This window comes from Budorcas taxicolor, chromosome 9 (genome assembly GCF_023091745.1).
Source record: "Budorcas taxicolor isolate Tak-1 chromosome 9, Takin1.1, whole genome shotgun sequence".
Lineage (NCBI taxonomy): Eukaryota > Metazoa > Chordata > Mammalia > Artiodactyla > Bovidae > Budorcas > Budorcas taxicolor.
This window is the reverse complement of record NC_068918.1, coordinates 89,415,303-89,440,555: the sequence shown is the minus strand read 5'-3', so window position 1 is coordinate 89,440,555 and position 25,253 is coordinate 89,415,303. Positions and strand designations below refer to the sequence as shown.

General features: G+C 37.3%; 1 protein-coding gene across 1 annotated transcript in view; it reads right to left on the bottom strand.

Annotated features, from left to right (window-relative positions):
• Positions 1-25,253, bottom strand: part of PACRG (parkin coregulated) — a 535,538-nt gene that overhangs the window by 470,997 nt on the left and 39,288 nt on the right. The window lies entirely within an intron of this gene.

The following is a 25,253-nucleotide window of genomic DNA, read 5'->3' as shown; positions in this document are numbered from 1 at the left end:
CCCATGGGTGGTAACAGACTAGGCTCCTCTGAAAATTAAGTAATAATAAATGAGACAGTTTAAAAAGAAAAATGGTGGTCTACATTTGATAACATGAGTTTCAAAAAAATGAACATTAAAAAAGATTATGAGAATCTTTCAACCTGTCAAACTGTGATTTTTATCAATGAAGAAATATCTCATTTTGAGCTATTCACATTGAGCACAACTTTAAATCTGCATTATTTACACATGAACTAATTCATTAGGTTACAAAATTCAAAGTGATTAATGAAATGTTTAGGAAAGTATACTCCATTGTATTGTTCCATACATATAGTCTAAACATTATTTTTCTTATGCCTCTTTATTTTAAAAAAGGTAAATTATTATTCATTTATTAGGTTAATAAAAATAATTATTTTGTCAATTCTTAATATAAACAAGATAGCAAATAATTTACCTACTATCTTAATATTTTAAATTATTTGAAAGTGAAGTCGCTCAGTCGTGTCCGACTCTGCGACCCCGTGGACTGCAGCCTGCCAGGCTCCTCCGTCCATGGGATTCTCCAGGCAAGAGTACTGGAGTGGGTTGCCGTTTCCTTCTCCAGGGGATCTTCCCGACCCAGGGATTGAACCCACGTCTCCCACATTGCGGGCAGACGCTTTAACCTCTGAGCCACCAGGGAAGCCCTTAAATTATTTGACATCGTATTAATTTTTAACATCTGTGTGAAAATTTTTAATTTTAACAAACTATACATAAAAATATATCTGATATAACAAACAGATAAAGACAAACACATTTTATCTGAAGCTCACATAAAGACTAACATTAGAAACTGAGTGGGATATTAAGAAATATTAAGATGATTAAATGCTGAAGTGGAATTGAGGACTGTGGTGACACGGAGACCTTTATTAGAGTTTAAAATGATCTTCACTACACAGCCCACTGTCCCAAGCATACGGTTACATAGGTCACTGAGAAGACACTGGGCAGTGGAGAAATAAGATTTCCTTTTGCTCATTAAAGATTTTAAATTTGGTCTGGTATTAGAATTATTAGCCGCTATTTTCAGCCAAGTTCATTCAACTGTTAAATGAGCATGTGCCTACGGCAACTACTTTGTTCAGAGCTCTGAGCTGGATGCCATACAAAAGAGGATGTTTTCAACAATATTAGTATGATGGAAGCTGTAGAGATGTCATTCCCAGACTTTTGGGTTTCATGGAACAATAAATTTTGAATCACATTTTTGGGAACTGATAAAGAATTGACAGAATTTTATTTTGCCAAGAAGTTACATTTACAAAAAAAAATTACTATCTACCATCATATCACCATTCTAGCATACCCTCCAAAGGTAGCAGAACATAATCTAAGGAAAGAAAACGTAGCCAGCATGCATACATATTTATGGAAAGTTATAGTGCTTCCCCGGTGGCTCAGATGGTAAAGAATCTGCCTGCAATGTGGGAGACCTGGATCTGATTCCTGGGTTGGGAAGATCCCCTGAAGAAGGGAACGGCTACCCACTCCAGTATTCTGGCCTGAAGAATTCCATGGACTGTACAGTCCATGGGGTCACAAAGAGTTGGACACGACTGAGCGACGTTCACTTTCACTGTACTTCATAGCACAATAGTGTATATGTGTGTGTGTGTGTGTGTGTGTTTATTATACAGTACTGATTACTGGTTATGTCTATGGTTTTGAAAAATTAGCTTTTTAATGGATAAAGAAAACAACTTTGTGTGTGTGTGTGTATAATGGATATTGTTTTTGCTGTTTAGTTGCTAAGTCATGTCTGACTCTTTCGTGACCCCGTGGACTGTAATTCTCCAGGCTCCTCTGTCATTGGGATTTCCCAGGCAAGAATACCAGAGTGGGTTGCCATTTCCTTCTCCAGGGGACCTTCCCGACCCAGGGATCAAACCCGCGTCTCCTGCATAGGCAGGCAGATTCTTTACCACTGACCCACCAGGGAAGACCTATATTGGATATCATTCAACCATAAAAAGAAGGAAGTCCTGCCATTTGGAACGACCGGAGTATTCATTAAGGTCTAAGTGAAATAAGTCAGACCGAAAGGCAAATACTATGTGATAACACCTTCTGGAGGAATCTAAAAGAAGCTCATGGAAACAAAGAGTAGAATGATGCCTGCCAGGGCCTGGGGGGTGTGGCATATGCTGTCTTTTTTTATTCTCTTTCCAACCTTCCTGATTCTTGGTGTGACGACTGATTTCTTTATTGAAACCTGGACATTGGCGCGTTGTGAGACTTCAGATCTCCTTCTGTCTCAGCTGGTTGATGCTGGTATCTCTCTAGCAGAAAGAGCTGAGGGGCAGAAGTACTGGTTTCCCAGCTGGCCTCGGCTGGGGAGGGTGGAGAGAGCACCTCATCACTCTGGTTGGGGGTAGGAGCTTCAGCACCTCAGCCTGCACCACCACCGTCCTGGCAGAGAAGGGGAGCAGTGCCCACCATTGCTCTCCACCCTGACATCACAAATGGAGCGGTCTCACTACCAGCACCTGTCTCTCTGACACCACCCCAGTAGGAACAGGGAAGAGCCTCTTATTACAGCTGGCTGGGGTGGACACACATGACGGTTCCAGTAGTCATGTATGGATGTGAGAGTTGGACCATAAAGAAAGCTGAGCACTGAAGAACTGATACTTTTGAACTGTGGTGTTGGAGAAGACTCTTGAGAGTCCCTTGGACTGCAAGAAGATCCAACCAGTCCATCCTAAAGGAGATCAGTCCTGAGTGTTCACTGGAAGGACTGATGTTGAAGCTGAAACTCCAATACTTTGGCCACCCGATGCGAAGAACTGACTCATTGGAAAAGACCCTGATTCTGGGAAAGATCGAAGGCAGGAGGAGAAGGGGACGACAGAGGACGAGATGGCTGGATGGCATCACCGACTCAATGGACATGAGTTTGAGCAAGGCAGTTGGTGATGGACAGGGAGGCCTGGTGTGCTACAGTCCATGGGATCTCAAAGAGTCGCTGTGAGTGCTAGGGAATCTTTTTTCAATTCCAGTAGAGATCCACTCAGAGAAGGCAACGGCAATCCACTCCAGGACTCTTGCCTGGAAAATACCATGGATGGAGGAGCTTGGTAGGCTGCAGTCCATGGGGTCGCTAAGAGTTGGACACGACTGGGCAACTTCATGTTCACTTTTCACTTTTATGCATTGGAGAAGGAAATGGCAACCCATTCCAGTGTTCTTGCCTGGAGAATCCCAGGGATGGTGGAGCCTGGTGGGCTGCCATCTATGGGGTTGCACAGAGTTGGACACGACTGAAGCAACTTAGCATCAGTAGCAGCAGCAGCAGAGATCCACTACAATCCCTCACTTAAAAAATTCAGCTACAACCATGATTTAGATTTATTTGTCTTATCATCATCTCCTAACCATCTTTTTCAGTTTTTTCTAGATGCCAATTCATCATTTCTGCTGTTGAGAGCATGCCTCTCATTTGTTTATCTGGCCGAAAATTTGTTTGAAATTAGGCATCTTTCTCCTTTTTCTTTGTATTTATCTTAAAATCAATTTCTCTTCCTTTTTATCTCTTATTCTAAATATACTTTATTTCTTTCTGGTTCAGAACTCAAAGTTCTAAATGTCCAAACTTTTCAAATAATGAACATATTGCTAAGATGCCCAGAAGGCTTTTTATAAACTGTGATAGATAACTTATACTTCCTCTATCTGCCCATAAATATTCATGGGCTCTCTACGAAATGATTCCATACCTACAATTCCATGGAAATCTTTACTTAGTTTTACAAAAATTGTCCATGCTAATATGCAATGACTCAGCAGTGACAGAATTTTATTATGTTATCTTCTGTTTTTACATTTCTGCCATTTACTTATTTAAAAACACTAGATTCTCTGAAGTCTGCTATAGATCCATTCCAAATTAATTCTTGGAATCTCAAGAGTTACAGTTTGTAAAACCGATTAGAATATTCCCATCTAAATTTGTTAATGCAAGGGGACATTACCTAATTTTATGCAAATGCTCTGTCATTATATCCTTAGATAATATTTTTTTCTGTTCCAAATATATACCCACTTAAACCTTATAGAAAGATATACTATTTTTAATATTCCATGCATAATTCATTCCAACTAATTCTAAAAATCTATACATAAAAAAGAAACAAGTGAAATATAATTAATCTCTGGAAAGGTAATAAAGGTATTATTACTGGATATCACACAGTTGGATACAACTTGACTAAATAAAAACAAAGCAAAAAATATTGTTAAGGATCCTTATAAGTCTCATACAAAAACTACTCTAAATTTTATTTAATGTCTTAAGAATTTAATCTCGATTTATATAAATAATATAGAGCAAATAGGGAACCATAAATCAAACTAGATTTGTGGGAAAATGCAATTAGGATTTGCCTGAATGGTGGGGGCTATCCATAAACCAATTAGGAAGAATGGATGTTGCAGCTGAATTCTTTTAATAAAATCTAATGCACTTGGGAACCGAGATACTGAATGCACTTTGAAGCGACGGCAGATGACAGCGTACTTTATATGCCTACATTTATTGAATGTGCTGTAATGGATTTAGGACTTAGATCAGTCTCTGTCATAAGGTCAGAAAACTAATAATAATTAGTAGGAAGGGACTTAAGGTTCTCTAAAATTCCTCATCATATACTTTGAAAGTTTCTTTTCAATAGATCTGTTTTTTAGCATAAACTGAAAAAGCTAAAACGAAAAAAAGAAGACTTTTACTTCAAGTGCAGAAGCTACACTGTGTCTCCCTAATGGTCCATTTCGCCAACTCACTAACATTGAAAGAATAAAATGCAAAGACATTGATTTCCTAATTTCATTAGGAAATATTTCCACATGAAATCTTAAAAAAAATTAATTTATTTATTTTAATTGGAGGCTTATTACTTTACAACATTGTAGTGGTTTTGGCCATACATTGACATGAATCAGCCACCAACATGAAATTTGGATTCATAAGATCACTGTGATTAAGCAGCTGGTCGCCAGAATTACAGTTTCCGAGCTACTCAGGCAATGGGATGTTGGCCCCAGGACTGGTGAATTCATTGCCATCCGTCTAGATTTCTGAGAAAGGAGTAATGTAATTCAGTGTCTGTCCTATTTGCCAGTCATAATTGTTTCACTATATCAGAAAAATGCAATACCTCGGGTCTCCAAATAACCAGAAAAATACTTGTAAAAGATTGTGTGCAAACTAAGTCACTTCGGTCGTGTCCAACTCTTTGCAACCCTATGGACCATGAGCCCTTCCGGCTCCTCTGTCCATGGGATTCTCCAGGCAAGAATTCTGGAGTGGGTTGCCATGCCCTCCTCCAGGGGATCTTCCTGACTCAGAGATCAAACCGGCACCTCTTATATCTCCTGTATTGGCAGGCAGGTTCTTTACCACTAGCACCACCTGAGAAGCCCTGCAAAAGATTAACAGTTAACAAATCTGATTGTAATGGTAGGTAAGGCACCATAGCATTAACAAAAGTGAGCTCTTTTATCAGGCTCACTGATAAAAAAAAAAAAAAGTTTTACCTGGTAAAGTTTTTATAAGAAGTTTTAACAATATAACAATTTAACAATATAACAAAACACTGTAATAGTAATGTTTTTGTTAGTAAGAGCCAAGAAGGATAACAAGTGCCTTGTATTGTAAAATATTCATGTTTCAATAAATATTCAATATATATGGACACACTGTGGAGTCCTTTAAAGCCAGGCCCGTTGGCAACAGTGCTTCCCTGATAGCTCAGTCGGTACAGAATCTGCCTGCGATGCAGGACACCCCGGTTCGATTCCTGGGTGGGGAAGATGCCCTGGAGAAGTGATAGGCTACTCACTCCAGTATTCTTGGACTTCCCTCGTGGCTCAGCTGGTAAAGATTTCACCTGTAATACAAGAGGCCTGGGTTTGATCCCTGGGTTGGGAAGATCTCCTGGAGAAGGGAAAGGCTACCTACTCCAGTATTCTGACCCGGAGAAAGCCATGGGCTGTATAGTCCATGGGGTTGCAAAAAGTCGGACATGACGGAGCAACTTTCACTTTCACTTCCATGGCAACAGTGAGTTTTAAAGAAAACTTCCAGGTGATTTGTGTGTTTAGTTGCTCAGTCATGTCCGACTCTTTGTGACCCCTTGGGCTGCAGCCCGCCAGGCTCCTCTGCCCATGGGATTTTCCTGGGAACAATACTGGAGTAGGTTGCCATTTTCTCCTCCAGGGGATCTTCCCCTCCCAGGGACCAAACCTGCACTGCCTACAGCTCCTGCATTGGCAGGCGTATTCTTTACCACTGGTAGTCACTGTCCTGGAAGGCTGGGTTTGGGAAAAACTTAAAGGGGAATTACCTAGGGCACATCACTAATTGAATGAAGAGGTCTGGAAGCAGAGATGAGACAGGCTTCTGACTATGAAGATGCTAATAATTAATTTAAGTTACATAAATAATAAGCTGCCAAATGGAAGGAAATCTCATTAAATCACTTACTGTCCTATCACCTATTAATATGTTTATGCTTTCTCTCCAGACTTTTTCCAAAAACATATATGCAAATACCATTTTTTCATTCTTATGTCCTTTCTATTTAGTGTACTTTTTATGTTGCTATTGATATCAAAATGTCATTTTTTTGTGGCTAAGCAATATTCTAACTATCTGCAATTATACTTGGAGTTTATATTATTTCTATTTATTTTGCCTTTTGTAATTACATTATTATAAACTTTTCAGGTGTATCACTTAATCCACCTTTTATATTACTTCCTTCAGACAGAATCTTCAGTATGAGATCAAAATTTGTATTTTATGATTCTTGACAAAATTATTTGCTAGTTAAACGGGTGAACAGGTCTTCTGTTTTAATCTCTTTGGGATGCTGTAACAGAATGCCATAGGCTGGGTGACTTAAACAAGAGAAATTTTATTTTCTCAGTTCTGGAGGCTGGACATCTGAGATCAGGGTGCCAGAAAGGTCAGGTTCAGACAGCTGGGTTCTTTCCCTCTTACAAGAGTGTAATCCCATTATAGAGACCTAACTCTCACGAGCCCATCACCTAAACCTAGTTTTTGTTGTTGTTAGTTGCTCAGTTGTGTCTGACTGTGATCCCACGGACTATACAGTTCGCCAGGCTCCGCTGTCCATGGAATTCTCCAGGTAAGAATACTGGGGTGGGTGGCCATTTCTATCTCCAGTGGATCTTCCTGACTCAGGTATCAAACCCTAGTCTCCTGGCTGCAGACAGATTCTTTACCATCTGAGTCACCAGGGAAGCCCCAACTAAACCTAATTTCCTCTCAATGGCCCCACCTACAAACACTATCACACTGGGGGTTGGGGGCTCAACATAAAAATTGGGGGGACACAAACATTCAGTCCATAGCATCAATTTGGATTATGATGTTTAACAAATGAGGGTGAACGTTTTCACATTGTAGTACAAATGCTACATGAATGTTTGTGAATGTATGTTCATGTATTTTCTATATCAAAATCAATTTGTGTGAGTGTTTTATATTAAAAGATATGAACCATATTTGCATTTACAACAAATATCTCCTTATCGCTTTATTTTCCATTTTTACTTATTTAGCATTTAAAAGCTTTAAATTTTTTACGGGAAAGCTCTTTTTCTTTACTTGCTCTTCTTGCCTCCAGCTTTGCCTTGTTTAGATCACTCTTGTCTGCTGCACAATGAATATTTTAATTGACTAATTAAATCATATCTCTCATCTACTTAGAATTCATAAATGATTTCCCATTGACATGCTACACAAAGACCTTTGCAAGGGGACTGTTGCTCTCCCCAGCATTCCTCTACAGGTGCCTGGGCAAAAATTATAGTAAACACTGGCAGTCCTCAGACATGCCCAGATCTTGTGGGTCTCCATCATTCTGCTTCTGATCAGCCTGTATTCTCTCTCCACCCTGTACTTGTTTTTTTATTCTACTTTTTCTTCTGAAACTACTAACCAACTTCATGACTAAGCACCAGCCTCATCTCTCCTAAGAAACCTTTCCAAATAAACCATATTCAACCCTCAGGTGGGATTAGGTTCTTCTTCAAGTTATGGTTGAAAAGCCGGGGGGCAAACCAGATAAGGTCACTGAACCAATGGAACAATCAGGATGGCGCTTATTAGAGAGCTCTAGGCTGTCAACAAAGTTGGTCTATAATCGAGTGTTTGAGTTAAGTCGATGGAAACTGGCAAACATTTCCAAAGGGAAAGTGTGTGTGGGGGGGGGGGGGGGGGGCAAACGTGTGTGTGTGCGCGTGTACGTGCACATGTGTGCTAAGTAGCTTCAGTATAGTGAGGAAAAAGCTGGGGACCCAAAATGCTACTTGGAGATTTTAGATTCTATAGGAGAATAGAAAAAACAGTCAAAAGGGTGGCAAGTAATTGGGGAAAGTGAGCGAGTCACAGAAATCAGCGAATGAGAGGGACACGTTTTGCTTTGTTTCAATAATACAGGGAGGTCAATTAAGAAGAAGACGGAAAGACCTCTGAAAATTAAACAGCTGTAGTGACCTGGGAGGGTGGAAGCCAGAATAGGTGTAATGCATTGAGAAAGCATAAGGAATATGAAGTAACACCAGGTATACGTTTTGGGAGTTTTGCTGCACTATCGGCTGTCAAAACATGAGCTGCTAGCAAGATGTCACTGTTCAAGCAGGGTAAAGTTAGTGGTAATTAGAAATGAGGAAAGAAAAGAATATCAATAGACTATAATACTGGGATTCATAAACTATCTAATGACTTATGAAACAAGAATGGATTTTAAACTAGAAGATATATGTATATCTAATACACATATCTAAAATGGCCAGAGGAACCTATAAAGTAACATATAGATTTTCCAGCATTAGGAACACAAATCTGAATTCAAGAACTTATGGTCATATAAACTAAAATATTAATTAGAAACAGAGTTTTAAAAATGGCTCTAAAATAGATATTAACTATATTGTCCATTCACTGAAAAATGCATTAAATACATAGTGTTTCCCAGTCACTAGGATTGGTATCATTGGGGACAAAAAAATATGTCAAACATATTATCCTCAAGATATATATCATTTAGGAAATGAGATAAGAATATCCCCTAGAATCTTATATAGAAGTAAGAATGCAATAACTGTCACTGAAAGATATATAGAATTCTGAACACTCATAAGATAAAACATTTGGGTTTTAAGGCATTGTCCCTTTTCATTAGAAAATTTTATTTAGCCTTTCAGGGTACCCATACTTTTCAGAGGAACTGCGCAGATACATATTATAGTTTCCCACAAACCTGAATTTTGTACAATTTTAATTAGAAATCACTAGAGAATTATGGTTGCTGTACCACAGATTTGTCTGTTCATAACCATGTAGTTAATAATTTTTAAATCAGAATTAATCTGCTTGGATTTTCTCTTTATTTTTACATGTAAATAATTATCAATTGTCACAATTTTATAACCAAAAATTCAACATTGATTAAACCAGTATGTATTCTTTTCTATGTAACATCGCTTACATTAAAATTCACATATTCTATTTTGAAATTCATTTCCATAAATGGGAAAATTTTACTTAAAATATGCCTTGTTGGTTTCTTAAAATTAAAGAACTTAGTCTAAAGAGTTTGCAGAGACTATTATATATAATTAGCATAAACAAAAATTAATATTAGCATTTCAAATATTAGAACAAGCTGCATTTAAATTAGCGCTGTCATATGAGGATTACAAAAAAACCCAAATTACTTATAATACATTTTTTCAGATAGGTCGCATAAGAAAGATTAAGTGTCAGTGAAAAGAAAAAGAAGGAACAAAACGACAAGTACTTCAATTAAGAAACTTTGAAGACTTTGGTACTAGACTTAACTTTCCAGCTTGGCAACAAATTATATCCTGCCTTGTTCCCATGAAAAGGGTCATGAAGACACTGAGGTAGAGAAGGAGCATAAACTTGGGGAGGGTGGGCTGTCTCGCAGCCAAGGCAAGTGACCAGACTCTCTGGAGCCTCAGCCTCCTCGTCCGTCAGATTAAAATATTACATGGGCTGGTCTCTAGGACTCTCTCCACACCTCTATAAACAAAGATGAGTATTTATTAATTCAACAGATATGGAGGATAATACTATCAAAGAACTTACCTACTCAGAGAGCCATGAGGAATCTCAAACCACACATGGATTCCTTGTATCACTTTTGACAAACTGAAATTCAGAAGGGCTATGGAAACACATCCAAGTTTTCCTTTCAAGGCTTATTGTTCTCAGCTCTATCATCTTAACAAGCTCAGTTTCATAGATTCTAGCTTTTTCATTCTAGGATCCAATAACTTGATTTTTAAATGCTTTTGCAATAACTGTGTGGCAAAAGGAAGTCCCAAAGATTGCTGAGCACATTACGGTTTTGTTGTTTTAATTTTATAACTGAACTACAATGCACTGGAACTAAGAGCTCATTTCAAAATATTGTCTCTGTTGTCTAAAACAGTTCTGAGAAGAGTGGCTGGACTACATGATTTCTTGTAAATTGCTTTGTTTAAAGTAATAGTCACTGGTGGCTCTTTAAATTCCTTGTTGTGTGTGGGGAAAAAAAAAAAAAGATTGATCGGCTTTCCTAACAAAATGAGATGCAATAATCAGGTGATGGGAAAGAAATCTTGACAGTTGAAGGCTAAAAAACTTTACTCAAAAGTTGCTCCCTTAATGCAGCTACGTACAGGAAAAGGCCAAATATCTAAGTGCCCAAGTGTGACTCTTGTTTTCAAATTGTCTCCAGAGAGTCATCAGAAATTTCAATTTAGAAGGTGCTATTTAGTATCTGTCTCATAGAACTGATGAAATGACTGAATGACTGCGACAGCCTGGCTAATACACTGTCACACCTAACACCAAGGCCAAATAAATGAGTGAGCTAAATGTGAAAGGAGAATATAAATGGGCAAGGGTTTAAAATACATTCTATTCCTCTTACCTTTAACGTTGAAAGAATAGTAAATAGTTTATATCTAAACATAAAACTTCATTATCTTGCAACAGAGTTATTTCTTACTGAATAATTAGAGTAAAAATGTTATTTTTGTATAGTGAAGAGGCTATAACTATTTGCATCTTACATATCATGAATATTTTAATAGAAAATTTGAAAATCCTTGTGTCTGATGATGCAAGCTGATAGTCTCCAGAAAGAACTAGATATTTAACAGAAAACATTTTTAGAACTGTCTACAATAAAATTTAATTTACATTGGTTAAAAACAAACAACCCAATCAAAAAGAGGGAAAAAGACCTAAACAGACATTTCTCCAAAGAAGACATACAGATGACTAACAAACACATGAAAAGATGCTCAACATTGCTCATTTTTAGAGAAATACAAATCAAAACTACAATGCACCAGTCAGAATGGCCATCATCAAAAAGTCTACAAACAATAAATGCTGGAGAGGGTGCAGAGAAAAGGGAACACTCTTGCATTGTTGTTGGGAATGTAAATTGATACAGCCACCACGGAAGATGGTATAGAGATTCCTTAAAAGACTAGGAATAAAACCACCATATGACCCAGCAATCCCACTCCTAGGCATAAACCCTGAGGAAACCAAATTGAAAAAGACCCATGTATCCCATTGTTCATTGCAGTACTATTTACAATAGCTAGAACATGGAAACAACCTACATGTCCATCGACAGATGAATGGACAAAGAAGTTATGGTACATATACACAATGGAATATCACTCAGCCATAAAAAGGACTGCATTTGACTCAGTTCTAATGAGGTGGGTGAACCTAGAGCCTATTATGCAGAGTGAAGTAAATCAGAAAGAAAGATAAATATCGTATTCTAATGCATATATATGGAATCTAGAAAAATGGTACTGAAGAGTTTATTTACAGGGCAGCAGTGGATAAATAGACACAGAGAATAGACTTATGGACATGGGGAGAGGGGAGGAGAGGGTGAGATGTATGGAAAGAGTAACATGGAAACTTACATTAACATATGCAAAATAGATAGCCAATGGGAATTTGCTGTATGGCTCAGGAAACTCAAACAGGGGCTCTTAATCAACCTAGAGGGGTGGGATCCGGAGAGAGATGGGAGGGAGGTTCAAAAGGGAGGGAATAAATGTATACCTATGGCTGATTCATGTTGAGGTTTGACAGAAAACAACAAAAGTCTGTAAAGGAATTATCCTTCAGTTAAAAAATAAACATATTTTTTTTAAAGTTCTGCTTTCCCATCAGTCTACTGGCTTCCTCTGAAATAAAGGACTTTGGAAGTTCATGCAATCTGCAGTGATATTAAATGCTCTGATTATAATTTATAAACTCTAATGTTCAGATGAAGGAAGAAAGAAATGTGCAAAAAACGTGTGTCATCACACATAGAAAGCATGCATACTACAAATTAGCTGGAAGATAACATAATAAGAAATACAAGATTAGAACTTTAACAGTCTGAGATTTTTCCACCACGGTTTCTACTATGGTTCACTCAACCATGAAAGAAGTATTAAAAATGTGAAAGGAAAACAAGAAACAAAGACCTATCTAAGTAGTAAGTTATCTATCCTAGGTAAAGATAACAATGCATCATTACCTGTTTAGGTGCAATATGTTTTTACTTTTATCTACTTTGTATTTTTATTTTTTCACTAATAAAGTGCTTTTTTTTAAAGCCAAGATCTTCATCTGTGAAAGCTAGGTGATATTAGGTCACCTTGTGGCCAAAATGGAGTCAAGTCCATGTGGAGAATAAACCCTTAAACTCTTCTCTATTAGCAACATGACAGTCTTGGCCATTAGTCTAACCAACCCTCACTAGACACTCACAAATCACAAATCAGAATATTTATTGATGACTTTTCTCTACATTCAGAAGTGTTTATTCTTTCATAGGAAAAGTTTACTTTAGATGAACATACATAATTACATTTTGAATAGAATTTATAAGTATCATTTGAAACACATTAGATATTAGAATTATATACAAGCATTCCATACCCAATTTGGATTGGTTCCAAATTGGGAAAGGAGTACGTCAAAGCTGTATATTGTCACCCTGCTTATTTAACGTCTAGGCAGAGTACATCATGTAAAATGTTGGAAAGGATGAAGCACAAACTGGAATCAAGATTGTCAGGAAAAATATCAATAACCTCAGATATGCAGATGGCACCACCCCATTGGCAGAAAGCAAAGAGGAACTACAGAGCCTCTTGGTAAAAGTGAAAGAGGAGAGTGAAAAGGCTGACTTCAAACTCAACATTCACAAAACTAAGATTATGAAATCCAGTCCCATCACTTCATGGCAAATAGATGGGGAAACAATGGAAATAGTGACAGACTTTATTTTCTAGGGCTCCAAAATCACTGCAGATGGTGACTGCAGCCATGAAATTAAAAGATGCTTGTTCCTTGGAAGAAAAGCTATGACCAACCTAGACAGCATATTAAAAATCAGAGACATTACTTTGCTGACAAAGGTCCATCTAGTCAAAGCTATGGTTTTTCCAATAGTAATATATGGATGTGAGAGTTGGACTATAAAAGAAAGCTGAGCACTGAAGAATTGATGCTTTTAAACTGTGGTATTAGAGAAAACTCTTGAGAGTCCCTTGGACTGCAAGGAGATCCAACCAGTCCATTCTGAAGGAGATCAACCCTGGGATTTCTTTGGAAGGACTGATGCTAAAGCTGAAACTCCAGTACTTTGGCCACCTCATGCAAAGAGTTGACTCATTGGAAAAGACTCTGATGCTGGGAGGGATTGGGGGCAGGAGGAGAAGGGGACGACAGAGGATGAGATGGCTGGATGGCATCACCGACTCAATGGACGTGAATCTGAGTGAACTCCGGGAGTTGGTGATGGACAGGCAGGCCTGGTGTGCTGCGATTCATGGGGTCGCAAAGAGTCAGACATGACTGAGTGACTGAACTGAACTGAACCTTGACTTAAAAAAAGAAATACAGGAGTTGAGAAAATGCCTTTTTCCTAAACTACTTTACTTTCTTGGTGTTTGTAAGTACAAGATCTTGAAAGTTAAAATAATTTCTAGAATGGTCATTTCTTCCTTCTTTTTATTCTAGAATCATACAAATACACTATGAATTCCATTTATTGTAAAACTAGGAGACAAAAAAATTGCCACCAAAAGCTTAACAAGGTAAGGCCAAAGTCATGTGGGAGAAATAGACAAGATGAAATATGGTGAGTGATGCGAGATCAATTAGGGATTAAAGAAAATAACACAAAAATAATTTGGAGTGAGGAAAATCCCATGAAAAAAAATGTATTACTTGTTTGCAAAATTGGGGGCAAATAGAACTCATAGCAGATCTATCATGTTCATTTGGAATCCGACAAGGAGAAGAAAAGGGCCACCTATGTAAAAACATAAACAAATAATACTTGTAACCTTCATTCTTTTTGACAGCAGAGATGGAGAGGAATTTTAGATTAAGAATCCCAGAAGAATGCTACCCTCTATATGACCCAGAAACCTTCTTCACATTACAGTCTAGGAAAAGTCAACTTATACAATGATGAGTATTTAAGTAAAACCTAGCACAGCACCAAGACAAAAAATGCCCTAAGGAAGGAAAATATAAAAGAGCAAAAATACAAACCAACAATTGAAGAAAACTCATGCAAAGGTAAACATTCTTATGAAACAGTTGGCCAAGAATTTTGAAAACCTGATGAAGCAATCAGTCCTGTGGAAGATGATAAAAAACAAACAAACAAACTAGAAATGTAAGAATTATGAAAGAAAAGAGATGTGATATATACAGAGGAAATATATATCAACATAATAAATGCCATATGTGACAAACCTACAGCTAATATCACACCACCCTCTAAAAGCCCTAAGTTCAGGAACACAGAAGGATGTCAAGTCTCATCACTTTTATTCAACACAGTACTGGAAATCCTAGCCATAGCAATTAGGCAAGAAAAAGAAATAAAAGACATCCAAATTGGAAAGAAAGAAATAAAACAGAAACTATGTGTAAATGACATGATGCTATATAGGGAAAACTCTAAAGACTCCTCCAAGTAACTATTTGAACTAATAAAAGAATTTAGCAAAGCTGCAGAATACAAAATTAATATATGCAAATCTTCTGTGTTTCTATACACTAATACAAAACTAACAGAAAGAGTTAAGAAAACAATCTCATTTACAATTGCATCAAAAAGAATAAAATACCTAGGAATTAATTAAAGTAAGGACATGAAAGACCTGTACTCTGAAAACTATAACAGTGAAATAAATTGAAGAAGACAGAAATGAATGGAAAGATATTTTGTGTCCATGGACTGGAAAGATTAATATTGTTAAAATGTCCATACTACCCAAAGTAATATACAAATTCAATGCAATCACTGTGGCATTTTTCACAGAACTAGAACAAATAATTCTAAAATTTGTATGTAATCACAAAAGAACCCAAACAGTCAAAGTAATCTTGAAGAAGAACAAAACTGGAGGTATCATGTCCCTGTTTTCAAAGTAGACTACAAATACTTCAGTAATTTAAAACAGTATGGTACTGGTAAACAAAAAGACACTTCAGTTAATGGAACAGAATAGAGAGCACAGGAAAAAAATGCCTACATGGTCAGTTATTTTAAGACAAAGGGTCAAGACTATATAATAGAGAAAGAACAGTCTTTTCAATAAATTGTAGTAGGAAAACTGGACAGCCACCTGCAAAAGAATGAAACTGGATCACTGCTGCTAGTGCTGCTAAGTTGCTTCAGTTGTGTCCGACTCTGTGCGACCCCGTAGACGGCAGCCCACCAGGCTCCCCCATGCCTCGGATTCTTCAGGCAAGAACAATGGAGTGGGTTGCCATTTCCTTCTCCAATGCGTGAAAGTGAAAAGTGAAAGTGAAGTCGCTCAGTCGTGTCTGACTGGATCACTATCTTAACTCAAAAATTAACTCAAGATGGATCAGACTTGAATGTAAGACCTGAAACCGTCAAACTCCCAGCAGAAAACAGGAGACAGTAGGCACTTTGAAATCATCTTTTGATGCTGAATTTTCCAATCTGATTCCAGAAGCAAAGACAACAAAAGCAAAAATAAAGGGGTGAGACTACATCTAACTAGGAAGCTTCTGTGCACAAAAAGAAAACCATCAGCAAAATGAAAAGGCAATCTAGGTAATCGCAGAAAGTATCTGCAAAATCATTTACCCAATAAGCGGTTAACATATATATAAAAAAGCCAAACAACTCAACAGCAACAAACAAAAAACAAAACCAAAAAAACCCATAAACGATCCAATAAAAAGTGGGCAGAGAATCTCCAAAGATGTTTTTTCAAAGAAGACATTTGGATAGCCAACAAAGTACGTGAGAAGATTCTCAACATCCCAAATTATGAGGGAAATGAAAATCAAAGCCACAATTATACATCACCTCACACCTGTTAGCACGGCTATTATCAAAAAGACAAAAGGTAACAAGTGTGGGTGAGAATGTGAATAAAAGGGAACCCTAGTACACTGTGGGTGAGAATGAAGATTAGTGCAGTCACCATGGAAAACAGTATGGAGACTTCCTTCCAAAATAAAAACAGAACTACTGTATGCTCGAGTAATGCCACTTCTGAGTATTTACCCAAAGAAGATGAAAGACTAATTCAGAAAGATATATAACTCTGTGTTCAGTGCAGCCAAGACATGAAAACAAAATGTCCATCGATGGATGAATGGATAAACTGTGAAATGCATATACACTGAGCGCACACGCAGACACATACACACACACACTGCGATTCAGCCATAAGAAAGGAGATCCTGCCGTTCACAGCCACACGGGTGGCCCTAAAAGGTATTACAGTAAAATAAGTGAAATAAGTCAGACAGAGCAAAGACAAATACCATTGATTTCACTTAATATGTGGAGTCTGAAAAATGAAACAAACAAATAAAAGAAAATAAGTGAAAATCATAGATATAGAGAACAGATTGATTGGTGGTTACCAGAGGGAAAGGGCATTGAGGGGTAGGCAAAATAAGTGAAGAGGGCCAACTATCTGGTGATGAATGGTAACTAGACTGACTGCAGGGATTGTAGCGCACATAAATATCAACTTAAAATGCCATACACCTGAAACTTACGTTTTATTCCAATTTGTCCTCAAAAAACTCAAAACAAATGAATATTAAGCAAAAACAAACCAAAAAAATCTATTCTACTATCTCTTTAAATATATATGTTTCCCTTTAGAGAAATTTTCCTGGACAATAAGATACTAATACAAGACCAAGGTTTTCTAAGTGATAAATCTTGTCCTTTTATTAAAGCTACCCAATAAAATGTAACTCAGTATTTTAGAAGTGCAAAGCAATTTAAAAGACTTATTCAGGTCTTTTCTGGCTTTTGATACATAGCCGGATCAACGCAGATCTAGATAAGACTACTCTTGGACACATTTTAATGTTAAAGCGTCATTCCTCCAAAAAGCAATTTATATCTTCTGCCTACTTAAGAATGTATAATAAATTCTGTGCAGAGGAAAAGTCAGGCTTACAATGTATTGAGGAAAGGAATATATATGGTAAGATTTGAAAAGGGCAGTACAGATGATTAATGAGCCAGAAAGACCAATTTATGAGGAAAGATTAAAAGAATTAACTATGTATGGAGTTGCTAAGTAAAAATATATATATATGATGAAGAAAATTAGTCGACTTGTTACAAAACATTAGAACGTTCAATTGGACTGAAGAAGGGAAAACAATACAAAAATATTTAAAGTCTATGAGTATGCTTGTGGCTTCCCAGGTGATGCTAGTGGTAAAGAACCTGCCTGGCAGTGCAGGAGACGTAAGAGATGCCGGTTGGATCCCTGTGTTGGGAAGATTCCCCTGGAGAAGGAAATGGCAACCCACGCCAGTATTCTTGCCCAGAGAATCTCATGGACAGAGGAGCCTAGCAGGCTACAATCCATACGGTTGCAAAGAGTTAGACATACCTGAAGTGACTTAGCACACACATGCTTATGTGAATTATTTAGTTTTAATTATATAGTATATATTCCATTCCTGTGGTAACACATCACTGCCAATTCAGGAAAATTTAGTTCATGTCAATATTATACAAAGGAAACAAGTGAAAATGTTTTCTAATTGTGTAACAGCTAAAAAGGCTAAAACATCATTTATATATACTTTACTACTTAAAAATAATATGAAAGCAGAATCTCTCATACAGATAAAAAAGAATTGCCTACTGCCTGAAATCTGATTCTAATATTAGTATATCTGTACTGGGAAATGATAAACTATCAATGTTAAAGGCCAATTTTATGTTGAAGTTTTTATTCCATTTACAGATAGAAATAGAGGTTTGAAGGACTTGATTCAAATTCAAATCATGCAAATTATAATCAAGCTCTCCTATGATAGTTTTAAGAATGGTCTAAATGAATATGTACTCTCTGGCTAATCGTTTTGGAACAGTTATCTCATCCTGATTTTATAGGGGGAAATAATTAATGTAAATTCACAGGAAATTATTTTCTATTGAAGAAGTCCAAGAGATTTAAGAGAATAATCTAAATTAATATCTAATGATAAACTGAAAGATAATTAAAGTAATTTATGTAAATTAATGCACGATATTCATATGCTTTGAAATGAACTATCTAATTTTCAAATAGCTAAGTATAAGAAACTTCATCCTATAACTTAACCAATAATAATTTGAAATAATAGACATTTCTTTTTCATCTCTATAAGGAAAAATATGTTCCTTAAGTAAAATTTATACCTTGAGAAACAACACGATTATGGATTTTTGCAGTAAACTTATTGGATTTTTACTTTCAAAAGATAACTTTTTAGTTCCCTATAAATGATAAGATGGTCAGCATCCGATGTATCAATAAGCACATGCATGCTCAGTCATGTCCAACTCTTTGTGACTCCATAGACTGTAGCCCATCAGAGTCCTCTCTCCATGGAATTTTCCAGGCAAGAATACTGGAATGGGTTGCCATTTCCTTCTCCAGAGGATCTTCCCAACCCAGGGATGGAACTTGTGTCTCTTGTGTCTCCTGCGTTGGCAAATAGGTTCTTTACCAGCTGAGCCACCGGTGAAGCCCCTATGTACCAATACAGATATGCCATAAAATTAAATAAAGGAAATGTAAATATTTATCAATACTTTGTTACCTAATGCTATAGGAACTAACAACTGTTTGACAGAAATATTATAAAATGATTATAGCAAAGTTCAGTCAAGTTTCAATTATTCTGAAAATTGTTCCGGGCTTTTAAGAGTCATTAAGTTACTACTCCGAGAGGAGAGTGAAAAAGTTGGCTTAAAGCTCAACATTCAGAAAACTAAGATCATGGCATCTAGCCCCACCACTTCATGGGAAATAGATGGGGAAACAGTGGCTGACTTTATTTTTGGGGGCTCCAAAATCACTGCAGATGGTGATTGCAGCCGTGAAATTAAAAGACAAGCTTACCTCTTGGAAGGAAAGTCATGACCAACCTAGACAGCATATTGAAAAGCAGAGACATCACTTTGCCAACAAAGGTCTGTCTAGTCAAGGCTATGGTTTTTCCAGGGATCATGTATGGATGTGAGATTTGGACTGTTAAGAAAGCTGAGTGCCAAAGAATTGATGCTTTGGAACTATGGTGTTGGAGAAGACTCTTGAGAGTCCCTTGGACTGCAAGGAGATCCAACCAGTCCATTCTAAAGGAGATCAGTCCTGGGTGTTCATTGGAAGGACTGATGCTAATGCTGAAACTCGAATACTTTGGGCACCTCATGTGAAGAGTTGACTCATTGGAAAAGACCCTGATGCTGGGAGGGATTAGGGGCAGGAGGAGAAGGGGACGACAGAGGACGAGATGGCTGGATGGCATCACCAACTCGATGGACACGAGTTTGAGTAAACTCCAGGACTTGGTGATGGACAGGGAGGCCTGGCGTGCTGCGATTCATGGGGTTGCAAAGTCAGACATAACCAAGCCACTGAACTGAACTGAACTGAAGTTACCCCTTACTAACTGAAGACCAAATGAAGGAAAAAAAAATATCTTTTGCATTGTTTTAGATCCCTTGCAAATAAATGATCTGTCTTAAAAAGTTTTACAATAAAATAAAAGATTAAATATTTACTTCAATTAATCTTTTAAAATTCTCTTCTCCAGATTTTCAAAATTCTGGATACTTGTCCAACACTTATATTGAACTGGTTTTAATTTCAAAAAATGAAAGGACAAGCATCCCTATGCCTCCCAACTCTAGAACACTAAGATTTGTATTTTCTTTCTAAATCCTGTTCTTGGTTTTAAATATATAACTTTTACAAACTTAATAACACAGACAGCAATGTGTTGATCATTGATCATCATAGACAAATTTTTAATATCTGCTTCAGACAAAGGTTTGCCCAGGAAGAGAAAGTGATAGGTCAACAACACAGTGTGTGTGTGTTGAGGGCAGGAGGAGAAGAGGACAACAGGATGAGATGGTTGGATGGCATCACTGATTCAATGGACATGAAACTGAGTATACACCAGGAAATACTGAAGGACAAGGAAGCCTGGCATGCAGCAGTCCATGGGGTGGCAAAGAGTCAGACTGAGCACGGCACAGCACAGCGTGTGTGTAAATATACATGTATATGACTATATACACGTTAGGCCTCCGGCTAGATTTTTCTATAAGCAGTTAGAGAAATTGGAACCTTAAAAAAAAAGCTCAGTACAGTTCCATCAACCAAACGCAGACTATTAATCTAAGAAATTTGCTGACATAAGGAAACATAAAGTGCTCGTTATTAAAGACTGCCAATATTTTGTAGCTTCTCCACCAGGTAATAAAACTATAAGTGCAGAGTACATCAGCAGCCCTAATAAAATTGGTCAGTCTTCTCAGTCTGACAGGATAAGAAATAAAACACAGATGAGCTACCTATAAATGAATAACCTAATATCAATCATTTCTTCTTTGCTGTCATGCAAAAGCTAAGGGCAGGTCACATATTTATTTTTCTTCCTATTATAAACTATTTCATGGCAGAAATTTTAGCATGTCTATGCTTATAAAACCACTACAGTTTTGCATCATTTAAAGAGTCATCAGGAAATTATAACCAATATAATTATAACCAATATATAAATTATATATATTATATATATAACCAATATATAACCAAATTATAAGTAATATATAATTCATTCTACATTCTATTTGACTGAAGAGAACTCTGCACTAACAAAGAATTTGATTTTTTTAAATGAAGTCTAAGTTAAACCTAAGTAATACAATGCAAGTGAAAAAAATTTATGGATTTTACTGTTTATACTGGATTCTTGAAAAATTCACAAGAACAACCTTCAAAACATTTTTTAAAAATGGGAAGGAGAAATTTAGAAACAAAATAAAAATTGGATGAATACAAAAAATGCTTGCTACTATACAGACCAAAGCCCCCAATCAATTTTCACTGTGTGTGTGCTAAGTCACTTCAGTCGTGTCTAACTCTTTGCAACCCTATGGGTTATAGCTCACCAGGCTCCCCTGTCCATGGGATTCTCCAGGCAAGAATACTGGAGTGGGTTGCCATGCCCTCCTCCAGGGGATCTTCCTGGGCCAGGGGTTGAACCTATGTCTCACGTCTCCTGCATTGGCAGTCGGGTTCTTTACCACTAGCATCACCTAGGAAGCCCTTTTATTGTGCGAAATCCATTAAAATTGTGTTTATTCTGATCAAAGTTCAAAGCAGATATTCCTCTCTTCTCCTTGGTCATTCTGGGAATCAGTTTCCTCTACAGTGTGGCTTCTATTCTTTCCCAGGTCCCGGAAGTTTTCCCCATTAAGTCAGCACACGCGGATTTTATGGCCCACACTAGGATTGGCATACATTATTGCCACACACATTCTATTGGCTAGAACTCAGTAAAATAGTTACTTCTTGCTGCAAAAGAGCATGGGAAATGTAGGTTAGCTATGTGTTCAGGAACACGAGAACACAGGTTTTGTAAGAGTCTAACTAGTCTTTGCTAAAGTCTACCCGTCTCGTCACCGAGTCTCCATTCTACTTTTTTCACCCGTACATTATAGTCTCCGCAGACAACTGAAAGTCCCACACAGGCATCTTACATAAAGCTCAAAGTGGAGCGTCTCTGAGTGATGTGACTCATATGAAATCAAAGGGCAGTTTACCCACCCCTTTGTTCCCTGGTGGCTCAGAGGTTAAAGTGTCTGCCTGCAGTGCAGGAGACCTGGGTTTGAGCCCTGGGTCAGGAAGATCCCCTGGAGAAGGCAATGGCACCCCACTCCAGTATTCTTGCCTGGAGAATCCCATGGATGGAGGAGCCTGGTGGGCTGCAGTCCATGGGGTCACGAAGAGTCAGACATGACTGAGTGACTTCACTTTCTTCCTTTCATACAGTGGTGGAACAGGACAAGGTAGCCATAATGAATGCTTCCATTTAAGAAAGGAAAAACTGATGTAGCTGTCCCTGCCAGGAAGGCACGGTGAGAGCCCTCTCAAGGTGGTTAGTCCTTGATTAGCATCTGATCCTACTCTCCAGAAAGACCTCCCTCCTACAATGTTCTGCATAGGTTCTGGCTTCACCCTTAAGGAGTTTCCTACTTAACATTATCCTACATGAGATATTGGGTATCCACCACCATCAAAATTGGGGGTTTAGCAACACTGGGAAATACACAGCTTCTTGCTTTTCAAGTTTAAGAATCTAAGGTTTTGTGTAAGGAATTAACAGGCATAGGCTTTTTGAGTCTTAGCAAATGGTTTCTTCGACAATGCAATTATCACCCCAGTATTGTGGATGTATGTGCTTCTTTCTAACTCACTTGTGAAGGAAGAGTTCTACCATGATTCAGACTATGAGATGATATCAGAAGTATGCCTTCTTAGGTTTTTTCAGGGAGAAGCAAGGATCTGACTTGCTGACTTATGTACGTGCTGACTTAAGTACTTATGTACTTATGTATGCTGACTTCCATAAAGGTCTAAAATAAAGTTTTTATTTAACCAAGGCCAAGTTGTAAGAATTGACAAATATCAAATATCTGAATTTATTCTTACATGATGTAAAACTAGCCAGAAAAGGGTTAACACTGATAATACATGTGTCTGTTTTTAAAGTATACGTGCTAGTTTCTGTGTGTTTGAGTGCATTGTGGGCAGTTTGTGTATTTCAAAAGGCAAGCTGGTTTCCTGCCATGATTTATAAAAAACATCATAGTGAAACTTTATAAAACTTTCTAGATATTAGGATGCTCTCTAACACTCAACTGGAAAACACAAATAAAAACAGAATGTCCTCACTCATTCCTCTATTGTGTTTCAGTGAATGAGACCTCCTCTTAAAGGCTCTGCTAACTATGATCTTTTGTTGCAAAACTCCTTGCCAGCATTATTCTTAAATCTTCTGGGTCCTCTTTTCATGTTCTCCTAACCCACTCCAACCACCTTTCACCTCTAACATTCTACCAAAACCGTTCTCTTGAAGATCATCAGAGTCCTCCATGTTGCCAAATTCACTGTTTAGATCTGTCTTCAGAGATCAGTTTTCTCTGTCTTACTCAATTATTTCTATTTGCACTTTCCATTAATATTGCAAACACAGAAGGATAACACTGATATTAGCTCTTCTGAGACTCAACACTTTCTTTCCTTCCTGTGTCTACAGGTTCAATTCTTTCTTTCATTCTCTAATGATTTTTTCCCTAAATCTGTCCTCTATCCCTACTAGCACTTTTTGAACTTAGACCTTCAGTTCCTTTCACTATATAATTTTTATTGTATCTCTGCCCCTTTTTCCTTATCCCGCTCTTTGTCTTTGGTACCCGGTTAATGTTCCTAAGGCAAAGCTCTTCATCCCGAGCATCACTTGCTCAAATGCTTTGGATGGCTCCTCAATACTCAGAATTCAAGGCTCTGGGAGAGGTGGACCCTGTAGGTCTTTTCATAATAGTCTCACAGGACTGTCCCTTAAAGAAAAAAAATATTTCTGCATCTTCCTTTTCCTGTTTCAAGGATGATTTTTTCTTATTTCTCTATGAATATTAAATGTTTTCCATGTTGTATTTTGTTCTTTGAGTGGAATTAAAAAGAAATCACTTGCTTTGATTTTTCTCTTTGTGTTAGAGATACAAAAATTTTTCTGACCCTTTGCTATCCATTAAGTTTTAGATTTCTTTGCTCTGTTAACTCAGTCTCACCTAAACAAGACAAAATCTTGTTTTTCTTATGGTTATTCCCATCCTTTTTCGAAGTCATGCTCTTTTAAAATAGTCTCTATTATTTTAGTAGGGCTAGGATGGACTGCAAATAAATACATTTGTTTCAGTCTATCATGCCCCAAAGAGAAGTCCCATTACTTTTTAACAACATAATTTAAGTTACTATTTACTGAAAACATCTTTTGTTTTTGCACCTTTGTGACTTTGCTCATACCTCCCATCTTATCTCTGTCTTTGCATCAAATTCAAAATATACAAAAATCTTTCCCAAATACCTTCTACCATCAGCTCACAACAGAAGTAATTTGTCCTTCTCTAATCTTCCACAGATTTTATTTTATTCTCCTCTGAAATGTAGTTATTTGTACTCTTGCTGTCATATATCCCTGCTTGACTCCTTAAACAGGAGAAGGGATTTCATTTACCTCCACCTGAAACACTGTCTCATACACAGTAATGATCAACACATATATCATTAACAACATAATAAAGCAAATACACTTTTCATGGAAGGACTTTGCTGCCATTATATTCCTAATAATTATTCTCTTTATTCCAAGGGAAATTTCTCTATTTTTTTCAAATCATTACCCACTTTATCTTGCGAAGATGCCAGCAGTTATAAGTATCCTTTACATGGATTTCTGCTTTCATGCTGATAATTATTTTAACATAATTTGAGAAAAATGCACAAGAAGAATGCAAATGAAATCTAGGCTCCTTGTGATTTCTCTAAATTACTATTAACTCTATAGGGGGTATTACAGTTTAAGATTGAAGAAGATATCACCAACCCTGATTTCTACATCTAATATCACAATAATTATAATACTCAGAACACGGTCATATGCAAATAAAAAGGCAGAAACAAGAGACACTCTATAATTTGTTTGAAATCATACAGCAAGGTGGCACAGTGATAAAGAACCCGCCTGCCAATGCAGGAGTCACAGGAGATGCAGG